General features: G+C 33.3%; 1 protein-coding gene and 1 non-coding gene across 5 annotated transcripts in view; both read right to left on the reverse strand.

The window, feature by feature from the left end:
* sick (sickie) overlaps window positions 1-25,269 on the reverse strand; it is a 975,074-nt gene that overhangs the window by 511,924 nt on the left and 437,881 nt on the right. The window lies entirely within an intron of this gene.
* TRNAA-AGC (transfer RNA alanine (anticodon AGC)) lies at window positions 2,058-2,130 on the reverse strand. Its single transcript has one exon. It is a non-coding gene; the product is annotated as a tRNA-Ala (tRNA).

Consider the following 25,269-nt stretch of genomic DNA (forward strand, 5'->3'; position numbering starts at 1 on the left):
GCACCTCCGTTTTGATTGCAATCGGTGAGATCGGTTTTCTTTATTCTCATATGTTGGTAAATTGTGCATTTTTTTGCTTTAAAAGTTATTGAATTATGTGTTCTTGTGTTCCGGTTAAGGTTTTTATGCCTTTATTTAATCTAAATGCAATAGTTATTGAATTATCAACAATTTAAAAATTGTTTAAGTGCTACTAAGCCTAATGTAGCCGCCATTTTTTACATTTGAAACTCTTTAGTAGATTAGTGAATTAATTCAGTTTCTGCACCTTCAGTGTCTTTTTGCCGAGTGAGACCAAAAGTAAACTTTCAGTTTTGTGCACATAAAAATCTGCCTTCTTGCCTGGCAGCCGAATTGTATTAATTATATTTTTTTTTAACACGCGTTAACTGTATTTGGTGTTTTATGTTTTTCTATATTTTACAATTTTTTAATGAAGATGTTTTGAGTTTTTACGTATTTTCGCCTTGCCGCGAAGTGCGAACTGAATTAATTGAATGAGAAATATATCTTTAATAAACTCCGAGGAAATAAGTTTAAATGAAATGCAGCAAAAATGTGTATAATTTAATAGATCGTACAAAGAAGTCATGTGGTGTCAACATCAGATTTTTTTTAAATAACTGTGATGACTTAATTCAAGTAATACTTATTTAAATTACTAAGTTTCTTGTGTGACAATCAAAGATTTATTAGTCCAAAGGGGCTTTGTCTCTGAGGGACTATTGTTTTCGTTTTGGCGTTTTGCTTTGAAATCTTTAAAAGGCTGTATCACTTTTCAATACGTTGCCACCCTATATTATCGCCCTGCATTATATTTGAAGACATTAAACAATGAAGAATCTGCATAATGTATGTTTCTCGCATTGTGATAAAACAACGGTACCTAGAGCCATCCAGTTTTGAATGACGTAATCCTACTGCGAATATGGGCATCTGGAAGCCCAAATTTGGAATTTGTTTTATTATCTATTTCATATTCTGTAAAACTTTAACGAATTTCTCATTAACACACTCAAGGATTTCAAAGCGAGTTATGGCAACGTTGTACAGAGAAAACATTTTTATCTTCAGCGCGTGAGACTGCGGATCGGAAATTCTAAAGATATTCTCAATTTAAAACTATTTTGCGATATTGCTCTTGAACTGAATTTTATGGTTTAAATGCGAAGAACGTGATATTTAATAAATAAAAGTAACAGACAAAACGTTAAAAAAACGCCTCTTTGGACGTAATTTAAAATCTGAAACCTTTCATATTTTTTTTATTATTATTTTATTTTACTTTTATCTTTAATTATGATTAGGTTGAACACATAATGGTTAGTTCATAGTTTTCGTCTCAGTTTTAAAATTAATCTCTGTTATTTCATTTTTTAGTTAATCTGGAAATTAATGTTATGCGACAGATAAACATCAGTTATGCTAATCAATTTAAGGTTTAATTACAATTTACTATTATGAATGCTAAAATGCCTAATAAATAAAATAAGCTGAAACCAATCCATGAGTAGTACAGCGTCAAAAGCTGATCTAAATTTAGTAGGAACAATTTAAAAAAAAGGGGGGGGGGATTTATAATGTTTCTGAACCAGCTAAAATTTGCTTAAAAAATTATAGTATACACTTCGAAGTATAAAAGACTAAAAGAAAAAGAAAATACTGTTTTGTTTACTTGGGTTTTCTTAAAATTTTAAATGTTATGCATGCTAAAATGCTTAATAAATAAAATAAGCCGAAACGAAACCATGAAAAGTACAGCGTTAAAAGCTAAAATTTATAGATTTAGTAATTTAGTAATTTAGTAGGAGCAACACATAAAGAGGAAAATTTATAATGTTTCTAAGACAAAATTTGCTATAAGGAGGGGGGGGGGATACAGTATGCACTTCAAAAGTATAAGACTAAAAAAAATTGTTTTGTTTATTCGCTTTTCTTAAAGTTTTATTCCTCCTCTTTTCTGTAGCAGTTACTCTCATATTCATACATAAAAGTTAATAATAATTTTGCCCTCATGTTCATAAATTAAACTGAATGATTATTTTACCTGCAAAAAGTGGAGGCGCCGGGTATCGATCCCGGTACCTCTCGCATGCTAAGCGAGCGCTCTACCATCTGAGCTACGCCCCCTGACACAGACTGCTCACTTTAAAGCAGAGAAATATAAAGTTATTCAACGATGTGTTTCTTAAATGAGGTTAATACCTCGCGGAAAAGGTGTGGCATTGCACGAACTGTTGAACAGGAAAGCAAACAAACAAGCGGGCACTTTATCAGCATGATAACAGACTAGTGCCATGCATGTGTTTTGATTCATTTTCGAGGCTTCTTAAATGACACAAAGTAATATTCAGCTGGGTTTCGCGGGAAATTTCCATGGTTCCCAAAATTTTATGTTTAATTTCTTTTTACTCAAAGACACCAATAGGAAATAAAATTAAATATTTCAATCAATAAAAATATCTCGGGCAGTTTTAAAGTACATACTGTTTTGTACACATTTATTAAATTTTTCTGAGTTAAATTCAGCCGGAATCCACTGCAACCCTGCTCCTGTATTTCAGTTTTCTTATTGAAATCGTAATTATAGCTGGAGTCCTAAGCTGAGTTCCCGTACTTTGCTGAACAACTAAATCGCAATTTAAGTAAAGAATTCTGTTACTCATGCAACTTTTGTTTTAACCGTCAGTAAAATTGATACTGAAGCTATCTACTAAATGATACTTAGTTTCTCTCTGAAAAGCAAATATGTGGAAAACAACTGAGTATCTGAAAACTAAATCCCTAATTTCCAATTGCTAATCCTTCAGGAACACGAATATTCCTCCATTTATTGGGTCAAAAATTTTAAATAAATTAGTAGTTAAGATAAGGAAGCAATTTTATTTGATCTCGAAGAAAACTGCTTAAAAACCTTTTTTTAATCGGTTGTACCATGCCTTGTTATTATTATTTTAGTTTTGATTTATTTTAAAATTCCTTTTTATTTTTAGGATGCATTAGTTCAATTTAATTTATAATTTTTCTAATTATAATAAATTTATGTTAATCTAGAAAAACCTTCATTTATCTGGTTAAATAGTTTTAATAATTAACCTAAAAAGGCTCAAGTCTCGAAATGCATCGGTTCGCCATAAACGGCACATCACTTTTCAAAATGTTGCCACGAAATATTACGGTCCTGTATTATTTTTAAAGAAGAAGAATCTGCATTCATGTAAGCATGTTCCTCGCATTGTAAAAATATAACGGTACTTAGCGCCATGAAATTTTGAATAGCGTAGTATTTCACGCGAACACGTACACCTGGAAACTCGAATTCTGAATTTCGAACTTGTTTTATTACTTATTTTATATTCTGTAAAACTTTAATGAATTTTCGATTAACAAACTCAACGATTTGAAAACGACCAGTGGCAACACTGTTCGAAATAATACGTTTTTATCTCCAACGCGCGAGACTGTTGCCATTCGAAAAATGTAAAATATGTATTTATAAGTTTTAATTAGCACACTTGGCTCCATAAGAGCAATAGGTTGCAGCGGCAGGAAATAAAATACTTTTTTACCTTCTACGCGTCAGAGTTTTGCCATTTAGTAAAGCCTAAGGTACGTTAAAATTTAATCTGGAAGGTTACTGGGTAATAACCTAAGCGATTTAAAAGCAATAAACACAGTTCTTAAGAATATTGTATTGTAGTTTTTTTAAGGTGTTTGTTTTTAATGTTAACAATTTGAATTTGTTTAACATTTTTATACACATAATTAATTAAAAAAATGAGTACTGATTATGAAAAGCGGGTTGTAGCATTTTTTGTGTCAAATTACAACTATATTTTAAAAGTAAACTGCACTGTTCGTTGCAACGATAGCTACATGTAAACAGACAAAGTGTCGCAGTTTGACAATACCTGCTTTGTGCTATTCACAACATCTGTTACTCTTAAACAATTTTCATAATTATAGTTTTTTCAGAAATAGGGAAGTGTTATAACGACATTTTTACAGCGAGAGCGTAACCACCTCGCAGTTTTAAAAATAAGGTAAAAGGACAACAAAACTTGGGAAAGATTTTCCGAAACGCTGGAAAAGAAAGAAAATTACAAAGTAAATTGACGTCAGGGCTACCGCCGCAGGTCTGTTATCGGTAGCTAATAGCAGGCACAGCATTTTTCAGATAATGTCTTTGTTCGTTAACAGATAAGCATCTGCCTACCAGATGGAGCAGCAAGACCTTACCGAGGCTGACAACCCCAGGAACTTGCTGAGGTGAGCGCGAGTCAACTGGGAACTAAATTGTTATTTGCTCCAACTCATCGGTTATCAGTGACAGGGATTTTAAAATTTTAGTCCTGGTATGCAGGCGAAAAAGGGAAGGGAGATCTTAGGACACATAGCATTAGAATGCGGTAAATTAAGTCTGAAATTAAATTTGCAGGACGGGGGTTATTATACGCATTTTTAGTCCAAAGGGGCTTTGTTCCTTAAGGACTATTGTTTTCGTTTGCGTTGGTTTACTATAAATGTCCGTTTCACTTTTCAAACCGTTGCCACCCAATGTTAGAGTCCTGCATTATATTTGAAGAAATTAAATAATGAAAAATCTGCATAAATGTATGTATATTTCTCGCACTGTGATAAAACAACGGTACATAGAACCATCGAATTTTGAATGACGTAATTCTACTGCGAATATGGGGGAGTAGGGAAGCCCAAATTTTGAATTTGTTTTATTATTGATTTCATATTTTGTAAAACTTTAACCAATTTTTGATTCACAAACTCAAGGATTTCAAAGCGAGCAATGGCAACACTCTACGGAGGAAAAAAAACTTTTTATTTCCAGCGCGTGGAAGCGTGTATCGGAAATTCTAAGGAAAGACTCATTTTAAAATTATTTTGCGACATTGTTATTGAACTAAATTTTATGGTTTAAGTGCGAAGAACATGATATTTAATAAATAAAGGTAACACACAAAACGTTAAAAAAACGCCCCTTTGGACGTAATTTTAAATCTGAAACCTTTAATATATATATATATATATATATACATATTTTTTTTTACAAGTTTCTTCAATCAATAAGCTTTGCTATAAAGAAGATTTAAATGAATATTGCAAAGGCCATTGTCAATGATTAAAGAAAGTGTCGCTTGATTTTTAGACCCAAATATCGTTTTTCCAAATGCTCTTGAGAATACGCAAAATAAACCGTTTTCAATATGACAGCAATAAATGGGCAGGATATTGGGATTTCACCATCGGTTGTAGTGATATAATCCCTCTGCAGTAAAAGATCCGCCCTAATTTTGATAGAGAATGCTCCAGGGGACGGATCCGAAGCCAGTATTCTTTTTGAGTACAATTTAAGACACTATGCACTCACAAATATCGATGCTTTCTCCGGGATTAGAACCCAGCCCAACGATTACAACAGCCAATATCGTTAACCACTATGACTATACCGTTCAGGGCAGGAAAGATTTTCCAGCCGCCCAACTGATATAGTGGTTAGCCGAAGTGAACTACTATACCGAATAGTGACTACCGTGCCGAAGGGTCCGGCTTCGAATGTCCGTGGGCATAATTCACAAGTGCACACCAGCGTAGCCACTGAGGGAGGGGTTTCGAAAATGGACCAATCAGCTACTATTGCTCTTGTGACGGTGAATCTTTGAAACTGGGCATATCAGCGTATGTTGTTTACGTTTTAATTTGCATTTGTTTCGCAGTTATAAATATATGGCGTAACAGAAGAAATTCTCACAGTGCTTTCACTTTATGAGTTTATTTTAATCGCTGACATTCCACTCTCGCGATTTTTATCACTCATTGATGTTCGCGGCATATTATCGCTCTTTACGTCGTGAAAAATGACTCAAGCTACAATTAGCTTCGAATTTTATTCATTTATTAACACCTGTGGATTAAGAGAATTCAAGTGCATGCATATATTTTTCATTGAGCTGAGAAAGACTGGAAGTGTTGCAATGGATCTAGTATTCTTTTTTTTTTATTTCGGAGCTTGCATTCTTTTGATTTTGAAAGTGTGTAAGATTCAAAATATATAGTCTGTATGACCTGATTATATCTATTGTAATATTGAAAATTATATATAAATAAATTAAATATATTCTTTGTGAATAAGATAAATTCATTCTGTTTGAGGAGTATTTCTTGTGCATACAATGCATTTAAAAGTGAATAGTTATTAAAAATGAAATTTACCTAACCAAATGAAAATTCATTGCAAATTTAATAAGAGAGTAGTATTGCAATTTTTACTTTAGTAATCTGAAAGTCAGTTACACTGTAGTTTTCAGTCTAGGCAGCGTAATTTTTATGATGCATGCATGTAAATATATACATAATGTGTCCCGTTTTAAAAGGTTTTTTTAATGTTAAATTAAAATAATTTAATAGAAATAAATATAGAACTTTACTTACAGAGTAAAGTTTTAAATAACAGTATGCAACTGTAGCAGCAAGAATGAAATTCCTAAAAAGTACTGAGAAACAATATTTGGATCTGTGGATATGCATTTCAAGTTCTTTTCAGTTTGAAATAGTATTCACAACATCAAACTAATTCTGATAAACCATGAGTAACTCCAATTAAAATAAAATTCTATATACAAAATGTTCGTACCTTTTACGACAACTATAATTCTGCTTAAATCTTAGTAACATTTTAAATTTGCATTTATTTTTCTTTTATTTGTTGCATAGTTTTTCTCTTTGCAAAATAGCAGCATTCGTAATAGTTTAAATATTATATTTAAGCCTGAATGATTAAATGAATCTGGATTAAATGCTATTTCTTGGCGCAGGTGCAAAATATCGATATAATAATAATAATAATATGCAATTGCATAATTTTATTGAGAGTTTTCAAATTATTCTCAATAAATTTATGCAATTGTATTTAAAAACTGTAAGACAATTTTTATTCCAAATGTACAGAAATATATGTTTTTTCATCAGAACTGAATGTAGTAACTGAAAAAAATTTTAAATAATAATTACAGTTACATTTTGCAGTCAATTACTCTTAAATACAAAATGTTACATAACTGTTATAGAACTCGTACATACCTTTACATTACGATATGAAGAATGCTGACAAATGTAGTTCCATGAAAACAGAAACCGAGATTGATGAGTCGAAGTTTTGCGGAGTATCCAACATCTTTTTATACTTATTTCAAATTCTTTCAACCAGGTAGCGAAATTTTCACAGTTGCTTATATTTCATCTAATTCCGCAATGAAAATTTTCAGAAGAAATCGACTATGTTTTAATTATTTTATACAGGAAATTGCGTGACAAAATGTTTTCAACCATCTTGCTTAAAGCGCGCCAAAGATCATTTGACATGATAGAAATATTACTGGAAGCCCATTGGTCCATCCTAGAAGCCACTCCCTCGGTGGCTACACAGATATGCACTTGTGAAATATGCATCCCCAAGAAGGCATGGATGTTTGTAAATGTATAGTGTTTTATATTATGTTAATATGAAATTGTATTATGTTAATATGAAATATAACAAAATATGTTATTGCCACGTTAATTCTTTTATTGACATTGAAAGAAAATTGCTATATTACATTAAATGTCAATTATGACGTAGTACGTATTAACCGGAAGTGTACAAAGATTTTGTTTCCTAGTTTGGCAACAAAAACATTATTTACGAATTGGTTGTTGCTTGGAAAGAATGAACTGATTTTATTCACGCTGAAATATTTTTATGCATTTTCTTTTCAGGTATATATAGAACTTATAAATTTCGTTGTCCACAGCTCATTAGTATATATATATATAATGTTGTATGAACTTAAATCCATTTAGTGCGAATACAAGTTATTATTACTTGCGCAATTGCTGCAAAGTTAGTTAATAATAATTTATTTCCTAAACAGTATTGATTAATTGATTATATTATCTCCTAAGTTTAATTAAAGTAGAATTATTTTAAAAGTGTGCATCCATACTGGTAAGTTATATTTTGAAAGATGTTTTGAAGTAATATGAAAGCAAAATGTTAATAATGTTTTAACGGGGACTGGAGTTAAATCATCACGAAGAATAATATTACAATTGTAAAAGTAAAAATTAAAACATGTAATTATTGTCATTGATCGGAAATTAGTTGACTTTTCAAGGGGAACAAACCAACTCCCGTTCAATGATCAATAATTGATAAAAATACGTAAATATGAAAGTGTTTCGTCTTTACTCGAGTTATAAGTTAAAGCCAAACCGGCAATTCTAGTCAGGCCAAATATTTCCTAAGTTTTGAATAAAAATGTCTAATTTTTGCATAAATTGTATTTCAATAAACATGTCTCAAATTTTTACATTTTAATAATTAATTTTATAATTTTAGTAATTCAATAAATTTTTACACTTCTTAAATTTTCATGAAATTTTTGGAAAGAAATTACATCGATTACCAATATTAAACAGCAATTTTACCGAATTACCATCAAAATTGAAAAATAAAACTGGTAAATTTACAATCCCTACTAGCAGTATGATGAATAATAGGTAACATCTGTTGGGACCACCTATTTACAGCAGAGAACACAAGCCGCTCCGAAGCTTCTGATAGCCTGGAGGATTATTTTGGCAATGTTTAGAATGAACCAGCTATAATGACGAACAGACTGCCTGTGCGGCTAGCAACGATAGCAGTTTCAATGCCAGAAGTGTTGACAGTAATCGACATACAAAAGGAAAGTTTATATCTCTCTGTCATGGGATCCTTCTGGCCAGACTGCTAAGAGACAAGAGCTGTGGGAAATGAACTCTTTTACGACTGCTGTTCGCATGTGGGTTCTCAGAATATACCGAAGCTACATGCTACAACTGGACGACCAGCTGGGATCCAGAGCTTCATGCACGAGTGTTCTAAATCTTCTGTGTTATTGTCACCCAAAATTTCCAGCTTTGGAAAAGAGCTTGTTTTATTTCTAGGGTAGGGGACAACAGTAACAAGTATGTGCTCTGTGCAAGAATTTTTTTGGACATTTTTATGGAGTGGTATATAACCCCCCCCCAAAAAAAAATGTGAGAGCTTTCAAATTTTACATTACACAAAAAAGGGTATTTTTTAACGTATTGCGCGTTACCTTTATTTATTAAATATATTCTTCGCACGTAAACTATAAAATTCAGTTCAACAGCAATATCTGAAAATAGTTTTAAATTGACCATGTCTTTAGAATTTCCGATACAGAGTCTCGCGCGCTGGAGATAAAAATGTTTTTTTCCCATACAGTGTTGCCATTGATCGCTTTGAAATCGTTGAGTTTGTTAATAAAAAATTCCTTTAAGTTTTACAAAATATGAAATCGATAATGAAACAAATTCAAAATTTGGGCTTCCACACGCCCCCATATTCGCAGTAGAATTACGTCATTCAAAATTCGATGGCTCTATGTACCGTTGTTTTATCACAGTGCGAGAAATAAACATACATTTATGCAGATTCTTAATTATTTAATTTCTTTGAATATAATTTGGTATAATATTTGGTGACAATAATTTGAAAAGTGAACCGACATTTTTAGTGAACCAACGCAAAATGCCAAAACGAAATTAATAGTCCTTCTGCGCTATCGTCCTATGGGCTAAAAAAAGAAATCTGAAAGTTTTCAGATTTTATATTATTCCCAAAGAGAAGGGTGGGTGGTTTTTTTTTATTTTTATTTTTATTACGTTTTGTGTGTTATCTTTATTTATTAAATACCATGTTCTTCGCACTTAAACCATAAAATTCAATTCAACAACAATATCGGAAAATAATTTTTGAAAAGCATATCTTAAGATATCTCCGATACACAGTCTCTCCTACTGGAGATACAAATGTCCCCCCCCCCTTCCGCACAGTGTTGCCATTGTTCGCTTTGAAATCGTTGAATTTATTAACCACAAACTTATAAATGCTTCACAAAATATGAAATAGATAATAAATCATATTCCAAATTTGGGTTTCCAGATGCCCAAATTCGGGTAGAGGATTACGTTACTCAAAATATGATGGCTCTAGTACCGTTGTTTTATCAGAGTGCGAGAAACATACATATATTTATGCAAATTCTTCATTATTTAATTTCTTTGAACATAATGTAGGGCTCTAATATTTGGTTGCAACAATTTGAAAAGTGAACCGACATTTATAGTGAACTAACGTAAAATGCCAAAACGAAATTAATAGCCCTTCTGGGCTAATAAAATGCAATACATTATTTTTATCTTGCAGAGTAACTGCATAAAATCATTCCAATCTACCTATAAATGAATATCTTTGTAATTATTTTAGTACTTTTCTAGCTTTCATTTCAGCAAACTCATTTATTATTTTATTAGTATTTATAGCAATATTATATTGAATAAAAATTCCTGGCTGACAACTGATTTGAAATTATTGTATAAACGCTTGTGTCTTGGTTCGTATGAATGCTAATCTGTTGAAAAAATGCCTAGTTTCGCCACTAATATTAATTTTAACTCATCTAAGAAATAGAATACTATTAAATAAAGAATAAATAAATAAATAAATAAAATTCTTACTGTAACTGAAACTGCTAATAGTTTAAAAATAAACACAATGTTTGCATTATGAGTGTTTAGTTTACGGTTTCAATTTATTTTTTCCTGATATTTTACTCGTATAAAGCTTCGTGTTTTTAATTAATTACTGCTTTATATGTCATTAAATTAATACATAAAACTTGTATCTTCGCTCTTCAGCATGCATTTAAATTCTGACGACTGTGTATAATTGAAATAATTAGGGAAAAATTTTTGAGTAATCCTAATATACAGTGTTAAACGTCTTATTAGTTATCTAAACTGCATTAACGTTAATAATTATTGTTGTAAAATATTATTAATAAATGCAGTTTGAAATTGTTCATTTTGTTGTATTGTTAAACAATACCTTTTTTTCCAAATGTGGAAGATTAATAAAATATCTTATACTTCGCGGATTCGCAAAAAATTTCATTTTTGTCCCTTGATAAAATTCTCTAAGAAAGTGAAGCAAACAAAGTCTTTTAAGTTTTTAAAACAAAGAATTCTTCCTATGTTCCTGTGCAATAGTGATAAATTAAACAGCATCAAAAGAAATAGCATTGTAAGAAAAGTGTTTGCCTTCGTTAGAGTTGAAACATTAATAAAAATGCTTGTCTAGTAGCTTCTGCTCGACTATTTAGGATTAATATATAAGAGCAAAGCATTAAGTTCTGCGAGAAAATTTATCTTATTTTTCAAGTTACGTCATCGGTAAAAGAGAAAAATTTGGCAGCTTGTATACAAAAATTTAGCTTTTCTTCTTCAGGATTTATCTTTCTTTTAAAGTAAGAAATGTCTCCTATTAAATTACTGATGATAATGAAAGTTAATTAAAGATTTTGCTATAGAAAAGTGTTAAATTCTCATTGAGGAGAACACATTATATGTAAAACTGTTCCTTTCCAAACGCTGGTAAGTAATATCATGTTATTTGACAAAAATATTCTATTCTGCCTCAAACAGAATGTTCTTCAGAATATCAAAACAATAATCTCTAACATAGCTTTCAGTTTGCCCCTTCTTGAAGAAGATTAAAAATAATAGTAATAAAGAAAATCTGAAAGGTTTCGGATTTTAAATTACGCCCAAAAGGGCGTTTTTTTAAACATTTTTCGTGTTACCTTTATTTATTAAATATCACGTTCTTCGCACATAAACCACAAAATTCAGTTCAAGAGCAATATCACAAAATAATTTTAAATTGAGCATATCTTTAGAATTTCCGATACAGAGTCTCACGCGCTGGAGATAAAAATGTTTTTCTGTAGAACATTCCATTGCTCGCTTTGAAATCGTTGAGTTTGTTAATAAAAAATTCCTTGAAATTTTACAAAATAGGAAATCGATCATAAAACAAATTCCAAATTTGGACTTCTAGATGTCCATATTCGCAGGAGAATTACGTTATTCAAATTTGTATGGCTCTAGGTACCTTTTTTTTAACACAATGCGAGAAACATACATGCATTTATGCAGATTCTTAATTATGTAATTTTTTTAAATACCATACAGGGCTCTAATATTTGGTGGCAACAATTTGAAATGCGAAACAACGCTTATAGTGAATCAAGGCAAAATGCCAAAACGAAATTAATAGTCCTTCTGGGCAGATTGCCCCTTTGGACTAAAAAAAAAGGCTACTAAATCAAAATTGGAATAAGAGTAGAATTCCCATGTCTAGAACAAACACCTTTACAGAACTGCTGGAATGGTGTGTTGATAGTAAATAATATAAAATTGTTGATCGACTACGCAAGGAAGAGACCACCCAAGACTTCTAACATGATGTACGAAAAGACAAAAAACGCTAGGAGAAAAAAAAAATCGGGATAAAACATCACAGAAGCTTGTCATGGTCATGTTATTTAATGCAACTCTTGACGAGAGTTGACGAGTTCGATGAGTTCAAAGAACTGGGCCGTTATTCACGAAATGCACAAGGTTTTTTGCTCTTCGAACTTCCGAATTTTTTCTAGGAAAATAACCATAAAAAAGCTAAACTGAAGAAATTTCTTTTTTAAATTTGATTTCATCAAAAATGTGACAGTCGCAAAAGAAATGGCCCTCTTTTTTAAGAGGTTTAATCGATTTGTCAAATCGTTCCGCTTAACAGCGGCAAGATGGATGAAAAGGTGTTTTACATAAGATATTTTCGTGATTTTTTTTACCGTATATTTTCTTATACACTTTCTTTCAGAAAAGTGGCTACTTGCTTCATATTTTACGCGTATTTCGTATTCTGACAAAAAAAAAAGGTATTATATTTTACTGGCGGAAAACATTTGTTGCAAAGTGCATCATTGGCAAGAAATGTTTAACATAACAACCTCCGGGGGAGACCACAGCTATTTCTTGAATAATAATTTAGTCTTTATTTTTTTAAATATATTTTTATATACAGAGAGTGTGGGAAGAGATCGATATATACATATAGAGAGAGCTGCGGACTAAAGTCTGCACGTGACGTTGGTTTATGAGAAATATTGTCGGAAATTTCGAATTTTGTTCTCTAAAATAAATGATTTAATTACATTATTTTCTTTGCTGCATCTTCAATTTTTGAAACTATTTTAAATATTAAACTGCAACTTAACTACAACAGTCATTTGAATTTTAATTTCACGGTTTTGTAATTTTTTTAATAGTTTGAAATCTTTATTTCTCAACTCTTTTGCGTGATGTTAGAAGATTTCAGTCTGAAGTTTTACAAAATTTTTATATTTTCCCTCAAATATTTACCCTCAAGATATATTTTCATTTGCGAAGCTTCTCGAAATAAGGAAAATAATCATATGAAAACGTTCTCAATATCTACGAGAAAGATAGTTCTATAAACAAAAAATATAATTGGTTTTATGTACGTACTGTTTAGGTACTTGCACTTTGTTTATGGAATTGCTGTAATATCTAGTTGTGTACCTCCCTTTTTTATTGCAATCGGTAGTCAATATATAATTTAGTTTTTGTATCTCCCGTTCTACTGGGTCGACTGACGAAATTCAACTTGCGTTTTTCATGTCTCGAAAGCGCGCGACTTAGGATATGTATTAGATTATATATAGCGTTGTTCTAATATAGGTATTTTGACACAAAATCGGACTTTTTCTGAAATGACATGCCGATTTGTTTCCATATTTCGATTCTAGACTCAAATTATACCAAAAAAGTTTTGTAAAAATCGCATGAGTAGTTTTTTCAAAATTTTAGCTCTTCAATAGTAATTGAATTTGATATATATATTTTTTTAATATCTCTTTTTTTATTAAACTTAATTGATTCCTTCTTCCAGAATTCGAAATTTGCCCATTTTCATGATTTATTTTTTAAATTTGCATTTTTAAATAATTTTTATAAATTTTTCGAAAAGATTTTTTTAACTATAATCTATAAAACTTTTACCATTATCTTAAAGTAGATGTATTTTTAAGCATACCTGCAAAAAATTAGAGTTTTTTATCCAAAATTTTCTAAGATATATATTAATTTACATACTGGCGCGTTTTGAAATTTGGTATCTTTTTTTGAGCGCTAATAACGCCAAATGTGGTTTACGCACTTTGCTAAAATTATTTGAAAGTATGAACGATGACTTTTTCCCGCTCGTCTACAACGAAAAAAAGGAAAGCGAGATAGGTTGCAATAAATTAAGAAGTTCGCCAAGTAAATTATTTAAATTTATCTTGGCGCATTTTTTCCGTTTGCGCCAAGATAAATTTTTGAATTTCTCCGTTAATTTCGCACCAAATTTGGCAAGCACGACTTTAAAGCGAAATTTAAAATTAGGCATAATTTGAGCTGTAGAATCGAAATATGGAAAATGCTTGGCATGTCATTGCAGAAAAGTCCGGTTTTTTGTCAAAATACCTATATTAGAACAATGTTATATATAAATCTAATACATATCCTAAGTCGCGCTTTCGAGACATGAAAAACGTAATTTGAATTTTGTCAATCGGCCTAGTAGAAAGGGAGATATAGAACTGTCTCGCCTTTTTTTTTTTTTTTTTTTCGCTGAGTACATATTTGTATCGAAAATAATTGATATATATATATACATATCCACCCCGTTACCCGGCTTAAAAGTCTGTACTCGCTCTTTAGTTTCGCTATCGTTGGTACTAGTTATATATATCTGACTGCAGAACTGTGTTATATGAAGAAAATATTCATGTTTGGGCAATGTCAAATTTAAAAAAATTAATTTTCGACAAATAGCGAAGTCTAACTGTTAATGCTGTTTTCTGGTTCCTATAATTTTATTCGTGACGTTTTATACTCGTTATGAAAAAATAAAAATATAAGAATTTTGACTCTTGTATCACAAAAAATGATCGAAATATTGAATTTCAAAATTTTCATTTTTTAATGTTATTTTCACTTGAGGAATCAGTTAATTAAGTTAGAATAATTCGAAGAAATAAGTTTAAATGAAAGGCATACATTTCTATGTGTATAATTTAATAGGCCGTGCAAGGAAATCATGTGGGTGTCCACATGAGAATTTTTTTATCGTAATGCACAGCAGGGAAGCCGTTAAATGACTCATCACTGATGAAATTGGCCAAAATTTCGGTCATTGAAAAGAGAATTTGTAAAAGTTAGCGATTTCCGTTGTAGGTTTTTCAGTCTCCACATAAGATTTTTTTTTATCGTAATGCACAGCAGGAAAGTCATTAAATGACTCATCACTGATGAGAATGGTCAAAATCCCAATCGTTGAAAAGAGAATTTGTGAACGTTAGTGATTTTCGTTACACATTTTTCAGTGTTACTATATTTTCCTAGCACTTTTTTTAAATTCCCGTTTAATTTTAACTTCGAAGAACTATTCTTCAGCTATTAGGACGTTTTAATCTCTAAATTACACTATTTCTCGCTCATAGCGAGCTTCGTAACATATGAACCGTTTATTTCTTTAAATTTTTGTTTGGAAAACTGAGATTAACTGAAACCGCGGGCATCGAATCAGTTGATACGGTAGTACTGTCGCACTTTCCCTCAAGAATTACCCAAAATAAAACTCTCCTATTCTTTGCAGACCACACCAGATACTTGTTAACATCTTAAGTTCAATCTCAAAAGCTTTCTCTCTATTAATATCTCAGTGTCTGCCCTCCCTTCCATACGCTCTGAAAGGAGAATTTTCCCGCTAATGTTTATTATTTTAGCATACATTTCAAACTTCGGAAGATAGCAGATGGAAAATCTGCTCTTTTCTGGCATATTTCTTTTGCGCATTCGATTCTGACTGTTTACTTGCGCTTGCGGTCGGATTCTATATCAACAACTGAACTTTAAATAGTAGATGCCGTTAGGGATGATGAGATTTTCCTTAAAAACGCCACCATTTGCGTCCGTGTGCTGCTTTCTTTATTTGTTTGTTGCCGTGGTGAGTGGGGATGTTTCTGTAGTTCATATTAAACATTACATGCATCACGAGCACTTCGGATAGCAGCTCTGGGTAACGATCTCGAGTATCGTTCCCATTTCCTGTGCCTGCAGGTTTGTAAAGAGAAATAATTTTTAACGGTTATATTTTAATATTTAAACACTTAACAGTGAAATATCGTGGAAGCACTTAAGATTTCTCTCGGAGATGGAGATGTAATGGCTCGCTTTCGGCTCTGCTGTTTGAGTTTTAAGAGCTTTTTGGAGTTCCTGCTATCCATAATTTCATCCAATAATAACTCAACAAATCTTGTTCGATTTATAATTAAATAAATTTTATTTGACTACGTATCTAGTACTTAATAATGCAAACTGTGATGTGATGCCACATTTTGCAGTCACTTTTGTACTAAAATATATGGAAAATGTAAGTTTTTTTTAATCAATGAAAAACACATAAACGCACTAGATTTTTATTGTTACGTCGAAAAAGTACTTAAATGTAAATACATTTAAGTTTTATTACAGCAATCGCAGCTTAATGTGATCGGTTTTTAGAAGGTATTCCTAAAATTATTCAAAATTTCTGAAAACAGTTATGGATTCAAAACAGATGTTTTAAAATTCATCTATCAACAGGGTGTCTCAAAAGGTCGTTGCCAAACTTAACATGCTAGTCTGTTATACCGTAACAAACAAGATTTACATAGGAGCTTGTGTCCGAAAATCGAACGGCGACAGCTGTAGGGCAATGTTCGCAGGCTCATAGGAGAATGGGAAGTGTGATCACTTTAGGCTGGAGAAAGATGAATTCATTAACTAACTCAAGTTCTTTATGGACATTTTATGGTAAAAGTGTTACCGGATCTGATGGTTGACGTTCCAGCAGTCATATTCCGAAACGTATGGTTTCAGCATGATGGAGCGCCTGCACATTTTATCAGCACTGTGCGGGAATACTTCGATAGGATATATCCTTATCGTTGGATTGGCACAGTCGCACGGCTAGCGCGATCCCCTGACCTGACTCCCTTGAATTTCTTCCTGTGGGGAAACATTAAGTCCATGGGGTACCAGACGCAGGAACATCGGACATGGATGTCATCGCCAGGATCGTGGATTCTGTGGCATGTGTCCGTGACACACCTGCCTGCTTTGAACTGGTCCGTGAATCCATGCGTGGACGTTGTGGAGTATGCATTGTGGCGAACGGAAGGAATTTTGAATATTTGTGTTTTAACCATATTCTTTAATAAAAGTCATATTAACACCTCTTGCCACATCCTTTAGTTTTTCTCTTCTACCCTATAGCTATGCATATAGGTATAGCATGTATGTATTTATGTATATTATAAGGTATTTTTCTCGCCTACTTAGCCTACCTTTGCAGTGTAGTGGTCAGCACGCTGGGCGCGTATCCCAGAGATCCGTGGTTCGATTTCCGGCGAAGGTGTTGCTCATTTTTCATTTCCTCTGCTTCCCCCCCCCCAAAAAAAAAATCCTAATGCCTCTACAACTCTTGAGGACATCGCCCTCCAGCGGTCGCCGTTCGCAATTTTGGACACGAGTTTCTATGTATATCTTGTTTGTCATGGTATGACAGACCACCATGTTAAGTTTGGCAGCGACCTTTTGAGACCAGAATAGTGCCGATTATTTCTTGTCCATCAAGTATTTGGGGGGGGTTCCTTATTGAAAAAAGTAAACAGTAAGCGTCTAAGGAAAATTCAAAGAAGATGTCTTTTTAAGAACTGTTCGTACCTACAGAACTATCAGCTACTATTGGCTATTGCGACGCAGTTCTTGAAGAGTACGTATGAATTTGTTTTACCTCCGGAAGCAAGATGAATGATAAGATTGGCCTTGTTTTTGTTGTTTAAGAAAATAAACAAAAAAGAGACTTCAAACAACACATAATTAATGATAAGTTCTCTGTTTTTCAGGCTGACTTGCTATTCTTAAACATTGCTGTGAAATGGATTCAAAATGTTTTCCTCGCTGTTGAAATTCAGTTTATTATCAGATCTTGCAAGAACTTGATTTCGACATTCTCTTACGTTCGTGGACACTGTGGGAATTTTAGAAATGAGAGGTCTAATGCTCTAGCAAAGCTTGCCACGAAATTTCACATTGATTTTAAATCTCCGTGTTCCTGTTTCTAACTGGAAACTCTTTAATGGAAATGATGCTATCTATTTGGAACAAGAATATCTGGTCTCACCAAAAGCACAGGGAACCAAAAGGTTTCAATACAAATTTTTGCAGAATAAAAGTTGATCATTTTTCAACAGATTTTATAGTAACTCAATTTTTGTAGGCTATGGCTATTTTAAGAGCTATTTAACGCAATTTGGGCTTGCTTCAAATGCTTTGTGCAATTGCAGTGGGGCGAAGAGATGTAAAGCATATTTTTCTTGACTCCCTTCATCATATCCAGCAGAGGATAATTTTTCAGCTAACTTTGAAACGTCTGTCTGTATCTTACCTACCAAGTTTTTTCTGAACTTTTTCGGACTAATGAGAAAAAATTTTGGAAATTTATTATTTATTTTCAATTTAGATTACTAAGTTCTATTTATTTTATTACTTTATTTTTAGCCTAAAGGAGCTTTAGCCCAGAAGGGCTGTTAGTCTCGAAACTGCATTTTGCTTCGGTTCACTTATTAATGTCCATTTCATTTTTTAAAATGTTCCCACTAAATATTATGGCCCTAGATTATATTTAAAGAAACTAAATAATGAAGAATCTGCATGAATGTATGTCTGTTTCTCGCATTTGGAAAAAACCACAATACCAAGAGCCATCGAATTTTGAATGACGTAAACCTCCTATGAATATGTTCATGTGGAAGACCAAATTTGAAATTTGGAATTTGTTTTATTATTGATTTCCTATTTTGTAAAACTTTAACGAATTTTTAATTAACAAACTCGAGAATTTCAAAGCGAGCTATGGTTACGTTGTACAGAAAAATATTTTCATCTCCAGCGCGGGAGACTGCGTATCGGGAATTCTAAAGATACGCTCAATTTAAAATTATTTTGCGATATTGCTGTTGAACTGAATTTTTATTTTTTAAGTGCGAAGAACATGATGTTTAGTAAACAAAGGTAACATACAAAATGGTTAAAAAAAACGCTCTTTTGGACGTAATTAAAAATCTGAAAGCTTTCAAAAGTTTTTTTTTATTTTATCTCGATCATTTAATTAATTAGGGTTTGTAATTAAATCAATAAGAATTTTTTAGCTCTTATGTTTACCCGTATCTTCCCCTCAAAATATGGAGTTTTAAAATGTATGTGTTTATGTTTAATGCAACATGATAAATTGAAATCATGAAAACAAAACATGAAAAATGTAAAAGACATATTTTTAAATAACTTTAATGAAAGAAATAGTAAATTACTAGATTATTTCGTGAAAAACTTGATATTGTTACGTGCATACGGGTTCGTAGTGGATTGAATGCACATAGAGTTGATAAAAATTATTTTCCCTTGAAACACTTTACAGATCCCGAACTTTCCACAAAAATACTCGTACTGCTCTTCTCAGTAGGACATAGACCAATCAGTAGTTATCACTTCAAAGTACTAAGAAAGTTAAACACAAGACAATATAAAAGCCTCAAATGTATAGAATCGCGCAGTGATCTTTGAATACTCTCCAAGATTCTGAACTAAACTCTGAACTCGATTCTGAACTAAACTGAGAAGTGATGCTCTTTCCGGTCTTATATAGTTTTGCTCCATCCATCCAGCAATTTCCAGTAACTTCAATTTCTCGAAATTACTGGAAGGAAAACAGAGTTACAATTACGTAAGGCCGGATACAGGTTACAGTTACATATAGGATCAGAAAAATTACAGTTACATAGGATAAAAATGTGTCCAAATCAAATGGTCGCTAATTTCGGTGACTTTTGGCGATTTCTTGCCAAATTTTGAAAAAAAAAAAAAAAAAAAAAAAAACGTAAACCTATTTTTCCGTCGAAGATTCCCTTTCTTGAAGTCTTTCATATTTTGTTACACAAGAGATACTCCAATTTACATAAAATTCATTAAAATTATTTACATGTATACAGAATTCGTAGTAATATCATTCGAACCGGTAGTACCTACTATATTGAAAAGAATCACAAGGAAAATGGTCTTCTTAAGATTTTTTACTCTGGGTTTTATCTGGCAATACTCTTTACAAATCGAGTTCTAGCAATTACTCAGATTTACGAAGAAGGCAAGAGTTTGAGAAATAAAAAATTCCCTCAGTACGTACTATACTTACCGAGCAGCAAATACACATTAACTTGATTATAAAACGACAATTATTTGAGCTAGAATCATTAAGATCATACGTGGCTGAGGTATGTTTTCATCAAACTTAGCAACAAGAAGAGACCTCAAATATTTTACTTTCATGGTTGTATCACCTCACGTTCCATCAGAGACCATTACCTCCTATTTCATTCCACCAACATTCCCATCCATAATGGACTAATAAATTATGCAAGAGGTCCATAAGATATTCAGTAGGTGACCCCGTTATGATATGAGTCAACACCATCGAAAAGATCAGCGACACATATCCGAGGTTAAGTACAGGTTGGGCAATGTGAATGATTCCACATACAGTACTGAGGGAATTATTCCTCAGGGGGCGCGTTCACTGGTCGACCCTTAATGGAGGAAAGATTTTGGAAGGGTAGAATATGGATTACTGATGGCATTTCCATGAGGTAGTTCCTGTGGAAACAGCTGAGCCGGTAGCAGTCTGTAGTAGGTAATGCAGAGATGGCGCAAGGGCAGAAGTTAAAGCTCTTCCTGCTTCGGTTGCTATTGCAGTGATGGATGTTGCGTTAGATTTCCATCAGATATAGTGTAGACCAGCGACTCGCAACTGGTGGTACGCAAAGAAATAAAATATTTTTAAAAATTAAATTCAAAAATCTCCTGAGGAAAAAGAATAGTTGACGGAAATTTCCTATGATCGAACTCTAACTGAAGATTTCAAAAATAACACGCTTGTTAACTTTTGGTTGAACCCAAAACAAAGAATTTAAAGGCATTTCAAATAATGCTATCAAATTTTTATTGCCTTTTTGCACAGTCTATTTGTGTGAACAAGGATTTTCTTCCATGTCATATTTGAAAAATAAATACAGAACAAAATTAGAAGTGCACACTAATTTACGATTAAAGCTTATAAAGTATATCTCCCACCTTCTTAGCATGCCTTCGTCGTGTAGTGGTCAGCACGCTCAATGTGAATTCGACAGGTCCGTGGATCTAGTCCCGGCGAGGGCATTGCTCATTTTCATGTCTCCTCCTTCTAAAAAATCCTAATGACTCTCTACAAGCTAAGTGAAATTAAGACAGGCGTAGAGAAATTGATCTTTCTTAACAGGCTTAAATTTTAAAATTAAAGTATTACATTTAATACTTTAATTTTGATAATTAAAATAATAATAATTAAAATAATAATAATTTTGATAATTAAAATGGTAACCAACTTTTAATCTAATATTTTTTAATGTGCGCATATTTAGTTCAAATAGCGAATAGGTTGTTCAAGTGGGAAAACATGCATATAATTTTTTAATATTTCTATTGAGAAATTGAAAAATAATTATTGTAAAATGTAGTGGCGGTACTAAAGATTTCCATTTTTGTTTAGATGGTACGCGTCAGTCGAAAGTTTGAGAACCGCTGGTGTAGATCAGTGGCCTCAAATTCAAACTGCATGCCAGCCGAATGTAGAATTTGAGGTTGAGGATAAATTATTACAATCTAGTCTCTTTCTGTTATTTATTAATTTTTTCCTTAGCATATAAATTGAAATATTGTTACGAAATAGCACGCCGCGGTAAGATAGCTTGCCCGCAAAGCGGTTTTAGGGTTGCCAGAAAATGGCAAGGGAAGGCAGGGTTGTCAAATTTGGCGCGGAATCGTCTACTTGGCGACAAATTGGCGATATGTCATAAATGGGGCGAGAACATTCTAGAACGAATTCTTACCGGTTTACCCCAGAATGTTCTCGAAGGCAAGCCAAAAGCTATATAAATCTTGCCTGCACGCAGAGTAGTGTGCATCGTGAGTGTATCGCGAGAGTGTTTATCCTCAGCGTATCGTGAGTTTTATCGTGAAGAATATATTGGGTGTATTGAGCTCCGAGATCGATTGATCATATCAGAAGCTGTATTTAGTGCTTTGCCGCGAAGCTGTCTTCACCGTTATGGCCTGATAGCCGGAAGACTTGTGTTGCTGATTGTTTCAGCATGTTTATAATAGTTTTTCGGCGACCGTAAACGTGTCTTTGGAACTCTCCTCTGAGTTACTGGCGAATAAATTGTGTTTTGATTCTTCGTCAAGTGTTGTCATCAGTCACTCCAAATTCACGAACCCGTAGAACGCAACAAGATATATATTTGTATGAAAATAATTGTAAATGTTTTATTTATTATTATAGCTTGACACATGGTGGCGTCTCCACTTTGATAAAGTTTGTAGCCTTGGCGAGAAAGTTCTGAAAATTACCTTCATCAAGGAATGTAGATCCTCATATTTCAGTCTGGTTTTTTTCTCATTAATTTTTAACTATGACAAACGGCTGTTCACATATTCTCAAACCAAGTAATTATAATTAGTGCCAAAACGGCAAACGGTTTTGACATGTACGTTAATGAAATCATTATCTTTAGATCTTTGAAAAAGATTTATATCGCAATGTAAATTAATTAGCTTGACTTATGCATTTTCTCGTGGGTTATTCATGTAAATTTTTAATGGAAATTAAAAATAATGTAAAGTCGAGCTACAGCACCATTATTGAAATCTCTTCTCATGCCGCATTAAATTACGGGACCGCATGCGGGCCGCCAGTTTGAGATCACTAATGTAGACATTTGTTTTTAAGTTGTTAATAATGTTGTTGTTGTTGTTTTGTCCATATTACATGGAACAATGGTTCCCAGAGCCTTCTCCAAGAGAGGTTGGACTTGGAGTGTTTTGACTCACCACCGTCACATAATGGTTATTTTCAGAAATCCTTATGTAAAGGTTACGCTGGTAGTCTACGTTTGATTGCAAAAGGATAATTTACTAGGAATTTGCTTCAGAGTGACAGATGGTGACCTCGACATTTTTTTAAAGACGGAATAAAAGAACTGAAAAATACAACCGAATAACTATTTTCTGCTAATCGATATTGCGCCGGGGTCATGTAATCGTATCTGGAAAAGACGAGTATTACGATTATCAAACATCTCCTCATTCACGAGATTTGGCACCTGCAAACTGCGTTCTCTTTCCTAAAGTGGAGTTCTTGCTGAAGGGTCATTATTTCGATAGTATTAAAGAGATTAACAAAATCGCAGTAAGATTTAAAAGTTGGACAAAAATATGGAAACACCTAGTAAAAAACATGTTTAAACTGAAACGTGATGCGTTTGCTCAGTAACGCCGCTTGTACGACATCATCAATACGTTGCACGTGTCATTCCTTATAAAGACACTGTTTTGTGCAGTTGTGAGTGCATCGTGTCGGAGCTAAATGAATTCGAACGTCGCCAAATTGTTGGGGGCTCGTATGCCGGGTGCTTCTACAACCAAGGTACTTCGTCTGTTTGGTGTTTCAAAAGGCGCAGTATCTGAGATTTTTAATTCCTACGGGAAAACTGGAGGAACCATATCGGCTAAATCATAGAGCGGATGAAAATATGTGTTCAGCGATCGTGACAGACGATCGTGAAAATTCTCTTCAGTGATCGTGACAGACTATCACCGAAGAGAAATGTGATAAAAAATAAGAGGACTACAGCTTCTAAAAGAGCTCCTGAACTGAATGACGCACTCGCAAACCCCGTCGGCACCAAAACAATACGAAGGAAGCTACGCAAGCAGGTAATTGGGAGAGCTACTCAAAAGCCACTCATCGGTGATAAAAGTGCTTGTAGAGAAAGTGGTGTCAAAGTCATAAAACCTGAACTGCAGAGCATTGGAAGACTAATTTTGTCGGATGAGTCTTACTTTACACTGTTTCCGACTTCTGGGAGAGTTTACGTCTGCCGAACGCCCCGTCCCAAGGGTAATACAGACTGTATGCTGCCGAAAATGAAACAAGGCGGGGGTTCGGTCATGATTTGAGCAGCCATATCGTGGTGTTCCATGGAAGCCATCATTGATATGCAAGGTCGCGTTACTGCTAAGGATTATGTGAGCATTTTTGCTGACCACGTCCATCCCATGGTGATGTCATATTCCAAGACAATAGAGTTCCTGTTCACTTAGCTCACATCGTCCAGGACTGGTTTTTTTGAGCATGAGGGCGAACTTTCACATCTACAGTGGCCACCATAGTCACCAGATAGTAATATTATTGAGCCTTTGGTGGTCTATTTTGGAGAGAAATATGCAAAAACGCTATCCACCGCCATCATCGTTAACTGAACTTGCCAACGTTTTACAGGAAGAATAGTACAAGATTCCTTTGCAAAGCATACAAGACCTCTATTTATCTATTCCGAGAAAACTGCAAGATGTGTACGGTGTAGGAAAGCCGAAGGTTTTCGTACACCGTATTAGTCACAGCAATATGTTTTTATTTCAGTGTTTCCATACTTTTTGTCCAACCACTGCAGCTTAAACAATATTGCAAAAGATGAGTATCGAGCAGTTATATGATTGTGTTAAGCATCGTGGCGACTTATGAGGATATATACTGTTGCTTATAAAGTGGAATACTGCTTTCATCAGCTTCCGAATTTCTTGCAAACTTAGTCCTAAAACGTTTTAAACAAGCTGTGCATACACGGATAAATGGCATAAATGTTTTCACTCGTCATGAAATTTCTTGCACCGACTTTTTTTATATGATACAAAATGTAACGTAAATTCCTGTGATAACTTTTTCTTCCAGTTTCTCGCAACGATTACATTACTGCAATAAGCATTCTCCACGCGTATGCGTATACTTTGCATTATTTATGCCAAGAGAAAGTAGACTGGAAGAAAACAAGGCAAGCGAAAGACGCGCAGAGGCATTATGAAAACGAGTATCATAACTTTGAGCTCAAATATGCAGGAAACGGCGATATTTCTGAAACACAATCGACGAAGGCAAGGCGCACTGTTATGCAGTGTCGCAAAATACGATAAAAGCTTTCCAATCTAACAGGATTGGGACCATTTTTCTGCAAACAGCCTCCTACAGACATCAGATATGGGTATAAGCTCTGACGTAAATAAAATTTATGCACAGTTTGGGATTTGAAATTTTTTTTTTCGCCTCTGCCCAGCTTA

This window comes from Stegodyphus dumicola, chromosome 1 (assembly GCF_044657685.1).
Source record: "Stegodyphus dumicola isolate Sdum_Otavi_A_Nest chromosome 1, ASM4465768v1".
Taxonomy (NCBI): domain Eukaryota; kingdom Metazoa; phylum Arthropoda; class Arachnida; order Araneae; family Eresidae; genus Stegodyphus; species Stegodyphus dumicola.